Below are 6,478 nucleotides of genomic sequence, written 5' to 3'. Positions count from 1 at the left end.
TCTGAAACACAAAGCCATCGCTACTCCGCACTGCCTCTAAACATATCCGAGGAAGGCACCAAGTCAGTGAGATCCTTCTGTTTCTCAGCCTGCTTTGTGTTCTTCTTGGAGCGCTTTCTTGCTGTGCCCTTGGCATTTACCTAGTGAGCAAACGCGCCCACCGTCTCTTCTTTCAGCATCTGTTTGTTCTTCCTCCCACTCTGAATTTGGCCTTCACCTTCTGCTCCCTTCTCTGCTGTCTTTCACTCCACTGTTTTTGCTCACTGTGCTCACAATTCACATATCCCTGTCACTCAGCAGCTGAGGACCTGCCAAGTCCACAACTTCCCTCCCTCCTAAGTGAAATTTCAGGGGTCAAGTTCATTTTGCTGGCCGTGGATACAATCCCACTTGAGCAGGGATGCTCCTGACTTCTGTGCACCTGTCTAAATCTGATCCCCACTAACTTTGCATCAGCGTTCTGTCAGAAAGGTAAAACCCAGCTTACTTCACTTTCTTAATAAGCTGGATCATTTCTGCAAAATAGAACAGGAGTCCAGTGGCATCTTAGAGACTAACAAAATTTATTCCAGCACCAGATTTTGTGATTCAGAGCTCATTTTACCAGATACATAGAATGTGTGTATGCAACTGATGAAGTGAACTCTGACTTGCTGGCATAAAGGTCAGTCTTTAAGGGGCCACTCAACTCCTGCTTTATTAAAATACATCTGAGGCTATGTTGTCTCTTTTTCCAGGGTTCCAGAGAATCTTGGTGAACCCCCAGTCCAAGATTCCTCCTGGGCCCACTTCCCACCTCATCTGGCCCTCTTTTACATTCAGAAGCACAAGATACCCAATTTAGAAACTAGGGATGGTGCTACTATCCTCCACTGGCATCTCGGCTGTTTACCTGGACCACCAGAGTAGCCCAGGCACTTGAGATTTTGTAATTCTAACCCCTACCCCACCCCAGCTGCCTTCCTGTTTAGAGTTGAGAAAACAAAAGAAGAAGATATTGGATTTATATCTGGCTCTATATCTGAATCTCAGAGTCTTAGAGTAGTCACGATCTCCTTTACATCCCCCCCCCCCCAATACAGACACCCTGTGAGGTGGGTGGAACTGAGAGAGTTCTTACAGCAGCTACCCTTTCAAGGACAGCCTCTGTAAGAGCTATGGCTGACCCAAGGCCATTCCAGCAGCTGCAAGTGGAGGAGTGGGGAATGAAACCCGGTTCTCCTAAATAAGAGGCCTCACACTTAACCACTACACCAAACTGGCTCTCAAAAAAGAGAGAAAGCCTTAATGCCCACAAATTGCCATGCTCATACTTCAGTCGTTCGAGTATTGCCTGCACCTTCCACAACTGCTGTTCCAAGTGGAAGGGTCTCAAGAAATAAACTTGGGAGAGTGTGCTGTTGGGTGACCTGCTTGGCTGGATCAAAGCTTTGCATTCCAGCACAAACATCAAGAGCTGCTGTAATTTAACCCACTGTCCACTGTGGAGCCAGCCCATGCCTTGGTTGAGCCCTGGCGTACAACTGATATGAAACCAACGTACAGCATCAGATAGCTTAGTTGAGTCTATTGAGCACTGGCAAGCAGTCAGGACTAACCTCTGCCCCACAAAAATGTGTACCAATTTAGATACAGCCCCCAAGTGTTATGCTGTGTGCTTACCACAGTGTTACAGTACCAGGACATACTGGGTTGCACTTAAAGACCTCATTACTTGCACAAAGGCACAAGCAGTGTTCTTTGGTCAGCCTGGCACCAGAAAAAAAGCAGTGAGAGCAGCAGGGCTTTCTCTTTGCCAGTTAAGTGCCAAACCAAGTGCAGAGGATAAGCTGGTCAGAATTAAGCTCCATATGCTGAGTCCAAAGGACCATCTGAGCATCGGGGGGGGGCATGGATGGCAGAGAGCCACCTCCACAGTGTGCCAGAGTTTTTGGTTCAGATGTCCAAGACCAGTGAGTGGCTGTCATCAGCTGTCTGTGATACTGTAGTTGTATTCAGAGGCTCAAACCATTTCTGTGACTGGTGGTGGTTGTACATGCCTGAGTCAGTATAAAACCCACCCTCTCCTTGGCGTCATGAATAGCGCTCCTTATCACACCCATCGCACACTAATCCTATGAAGCAGATTGCTGATTTCCATCTGGCAGATGGAAAACTGAAGCTGAGAGAGGGGAGTCCGGGACTGAATTAAGGCATGAATTCAGATTTGAATCAAGAAACAGCTCAAACCCAGCCCCTTAGCATTTGATCTGCCCGGAATGTATGATCCAGGGAGTCTGGCATTTCACTAGCCATAACGATGGCTCTAATAACTGCCTACCACTTGCATCTCATTAAGAACAGATGAACCACCGTGTTAGGGGATGAATAGCAAACTAATGTTAGGGGATGAACAGCATACTAATGGCATACTAGTCCACAAATGCTGCATTAAATGCTTCAAATATTATGGACAAGTGGTTATAGTCCTCTTTCCTTTTCTGTTTCTTTTCCATTTCCAGTAAGCCAAGGTTCAAGGAAGGGAGTTGCAATGGCTAACTATTTAATCCAGTAACAGAGCAGATCTTCGTTAAAGTTTGGGGGAGTTGGAACCCAGGACCCATCAGTATAGCCTGACAAAAATTATACCATAAAGCTGGGTCAGCTCTGCCACTGACCCACCTAAAGATTTGATCTGACAGATAGGAGCCCAGTCCTCCATGCAAACAGTTCAGCAGCTGCTACAGATAACATGCTGTTATTTTGCAGACTCACTTTAGATTACTACAAAAATGACACAGTTTTATTGACGGCATCATTTTTCCCCCCTCAGGGGACACAGCGTGGACTCTAAGCTAGCCATGCTGCCATATTGGCCAGGAGTTGCTTCTCTTGCAGACATCTCCTTTTCCTCACCACTTTCCCTTTCTCTCTCTTGGTTTTTATTTCTGTTGGCCAGCAAACCTTGTATCAGCCTAGCAACTGGGCAGTAAAACAAGCAAGACACCCCCCCCCCCAGGAACAGTGCCCTCAAAGGGAATGGTGATGCCAATCATGACACCCAGCCAAACATCATCTAACACCACTCCGCCCTCTTGCTCCATAGCAGCATCCACTGCTGTGGGAGCCCTTGTAATGAGTCAGTAACACTGGTATCAGAAGCTGCCAGTTCTGTTGCGCCACAGGGACAGCTCTCATCAGTTTTATTTTAGCAACCCATAGGCTATTAGTCTTGACTGGTGACTCATTCTCGCTCCCTTCTTGCTCTTAGCAGCGTTCCATTCCTATCTCCTGTTCCTCATATGCGAATTAGTGTCTCTCTGTGTGTATGAGACTGGAATATGATTGGAGATGTGCACAATTCCTCATGTGTATCCTAGAGGAGACTGGCAACAAGCAGCAGCAGCAAGCAGACTTTCTTCTTTAAGACTGCAGATTTATACCTTATACTTTAAAGTGCTCCAGTCTCTAAGCCTGTCAGTCATGCAGGCCACACTAACCACACTGTTGATGGCTGAGCCACTGACCTGAGCTTATGTGTCATCTGTCAATTTATGCCCTTCAGCTCTAGTGGAAAGCAGCTTTGCAGACAGGATTGCCAACTCCAGGCTGGCAAATTCCTGGAGGTTTATAGATGGAGGCTGGAAATGGCAGCGGAAGGGATCTCAGCAGGGTACAATGCCATAGAGTCCACCCTCCAAAGCAGTCATTTTCTTTAGGGGAGTTGCTCTCTGTTATTTGGAGGTCAGTTGTAATTCTGGAAGAACTCGAGGTCCTATCTGGAGGTTGGCAGCCCTAAAAAGTACCATCCCAGTCTCTCTCACATACACATAATTAGATGCCACAGGACAAAGTGACAGGTCAGACTACATACAGGTCCACAAGGAATTGTTACCTCCAGTGGGAGAGTGACTAATGGTGAATTTTCAACACTGCCATAAATCTGTAGTCACTAGGGTTCCCAGTGTGTTTGTTTTTTGTGGGAGGGGAGAAGAGCCAAGGGAAGTTTTTAAAAAGTTTGAATAAATAATGTAGATGTTCCCTGAATGTTCATTTCTCACAGGGACCTCTATTTTGTCAGCAAAACACGCTGTAGCTCCTGAGACCAAGGAAACATCACAGCTGGTACTTACTTAGAACCCACAAGAAGGGGTTTGAGGCCATCCCTTTCCCAGAGCCTTGTAGAACAGAGTTGCATCAGCTCTGCACAGAAATGCTTCCAGAAAGCATCAGGCAGTAAGTGACAAGTTCTAATCACTAATGTGATATCCAGGAACTTATTCCCAAGCCATGCACCCCTGGAATGAGATATTGCAATGTAACCCTAGAATATTAATATGACATAGCAATGCCCATTTGAATTGGAATGGTCTCTCTTGCACATAAGGGAGAAAAATCCAATTCCTTCTTAGCCCAAGGCAGGCTGTAGTGTGATTCTGGTTCACAAGCCAGACAAACATGGTGGCTAGCTGAAAGGTTAAGAAGCATCCATCTTTCTGCTCCTGGGAATGAAGAGTTCCAGGCCCAGTGAGGTGTACAAATGTGGGCAGAGCTGTAAAAATTCCTTCACTCTTTTGGCAACCTTTAAAGTCCTGTTATCAAAGCATAAAGAAATAAGTTAACCCAGGAACTCCAACACAAATAAATGGCTTGCATATATATGTTCTGATATTCTTCAGGGCAAGACAGCAGAAACACAAAGGTTAAGGGTTAAGTGCTCATCTTGTTGTGAATGTCTGGTATAACTGCAAACTGATCTCACAATTTTGACTTTTAACAAAGTTTCTGTTTTTCTTTAATTAACTGCTAAGGCCATCAAAGTCAACCAGTCTCCTGAATACCTGATGGATGCCTATCCATGTATGACACTAAGGGAGAAATCTATCACTTTTGAGGAGCTTCAAAGAAATCAGTTTTGGGAAAACAGGGCCATAAAAGTCATGTGGCCAGTGTAATTAAAATTCCTATGTTGGGGTATGGATCTGTGATAGGAATGATCTCTGATTGGATATTCCACATATGACACTCTGATTTTCCATTGGTGTGATACTATGCCCCCTCATTGGGTAATTGAATCGCTTGATGTGACGTAATTTACCCTAGAAAACAGGCCACCCCACCTGTCAGGTTGGAAGCAGGGAGAAGAAGGAAAAAAAGAGAGGAGCAACAGAAGAAAAGAAAAGAAAAGAAAAGAAGAGGGATTCCTCCTTTCCCTCCACCCCTTCCTACCCTCACCCCCCTTCTTCTCAAGAGAAATCTCCCTCCAGAGGCCTTGCATTTCCTCTGACTGAGCCTACCCTGCAAGATCTAGGTATTGTATCACCTTCCCCCATCCATTCTTGTTCAGCTAACCTCTTGTATTCCTCTTGTATGCTTGAAATTGTTTGATTGGGATGTAACTATTTGAACCCCTATTCCTATAATTAAATCCATTATTAACCAAAGGATTTTCAGTGGTCTATCTCCGTAGACATAGACAGAGATCCTGTTCACCTCACCTCTCGTAGGCCTACCATTTTGAGCTAAGAAATATTAATATTCCCCAAAAAAAGGTTATTTGAGGTGTAACAATGTGCCTCATGACATTGTCACACACCAAGATGGAGTTAGGGAGTCAGGCAGCCTATTGGCTGATGTTTCTGACTGAAGGCTATTTGTCCTTCCCCTTCCCTTAGAATGCATGTATGGTGAAGGAGCCTTATATAATGACATCAGGGAGTCTAGAATCTCAGTAGTCCTTGAGGCTTTAATACTGACAGTCAGTCAAATTAGGACAAGATTAACAGGTCCCAGAAAAATGACATTAGGAATTTCATGCACCTATGGGTCCAACTTACTTTTAACAATGTCTACATTCATTCTTTGGCTGCGGTCAGATGACAGGCTTGGCGCAGTCTGGTCAAATCTCTAATTTCTCCATAATTATTTGTTCAGGAGAGTTTTGATCAGACACACCAACCTAATTCCATCTCACCCTGTGGTCGACCAATCATACAACTGCTGCACAGTCACCATGGAGGAGGCGGGCAGTTTCTTTCTTTTTTAAAAGTCTATTTTGCAAATGTACAGAACCGTTTATTTGCTGGGGCAGTCAAGGAACTGAAGCTACAGACCTCTAAATGGCTTGAGCGCAGTGAGAACAATTCATCTGTAAATACTGGATCTTTCTCTGGTGTTGGGAAAGTTGGAGGTATGGAGGGGAGGCGACAACTGGGGAATGGGAGACAGATGTCACTGCCTGGACATGCACGTTAAATCGAGTAGAGAGAAGCAATGACATTGGAACAAACACCTCATCTGATTGCACCCTGTGTTGGATGCTGCAGCCTCCCATAGGGATGGGAAATTCCAGGAGATTTAGGAGTGGAGCTGGGGGGGGGAGAGATGGGGAAAGAAGGGAATGAGATATAATGCTACAGAGTCCACCCTCCAAAGCAGCCATTTTCTCCAGGGGAACTGATCTATGTAGTCTGGAGATCAGTTGTCGTTCTGGGAGATC

The sequence above is a fragment of the Heteronotia binoei genome, chromosome 8, assembly GCF_032191835.1.
Source record: "Heteronotia binoei isolate CCM8104 ecotype False Entrance Well chromosome 8, APGP_CSIRO_Hbin_v1, whole genome shotgun sequence".
In the NCBI taxonomy this organism is placed as follows: Eukaryota; Metazoa; Chordata; class Lepidosauria; order Squamata; family Gekkonidae; genus Heteronotia; species Heteronotia binoei.
Note: the sequence above shows the minus strand (reverse complement) of the source record.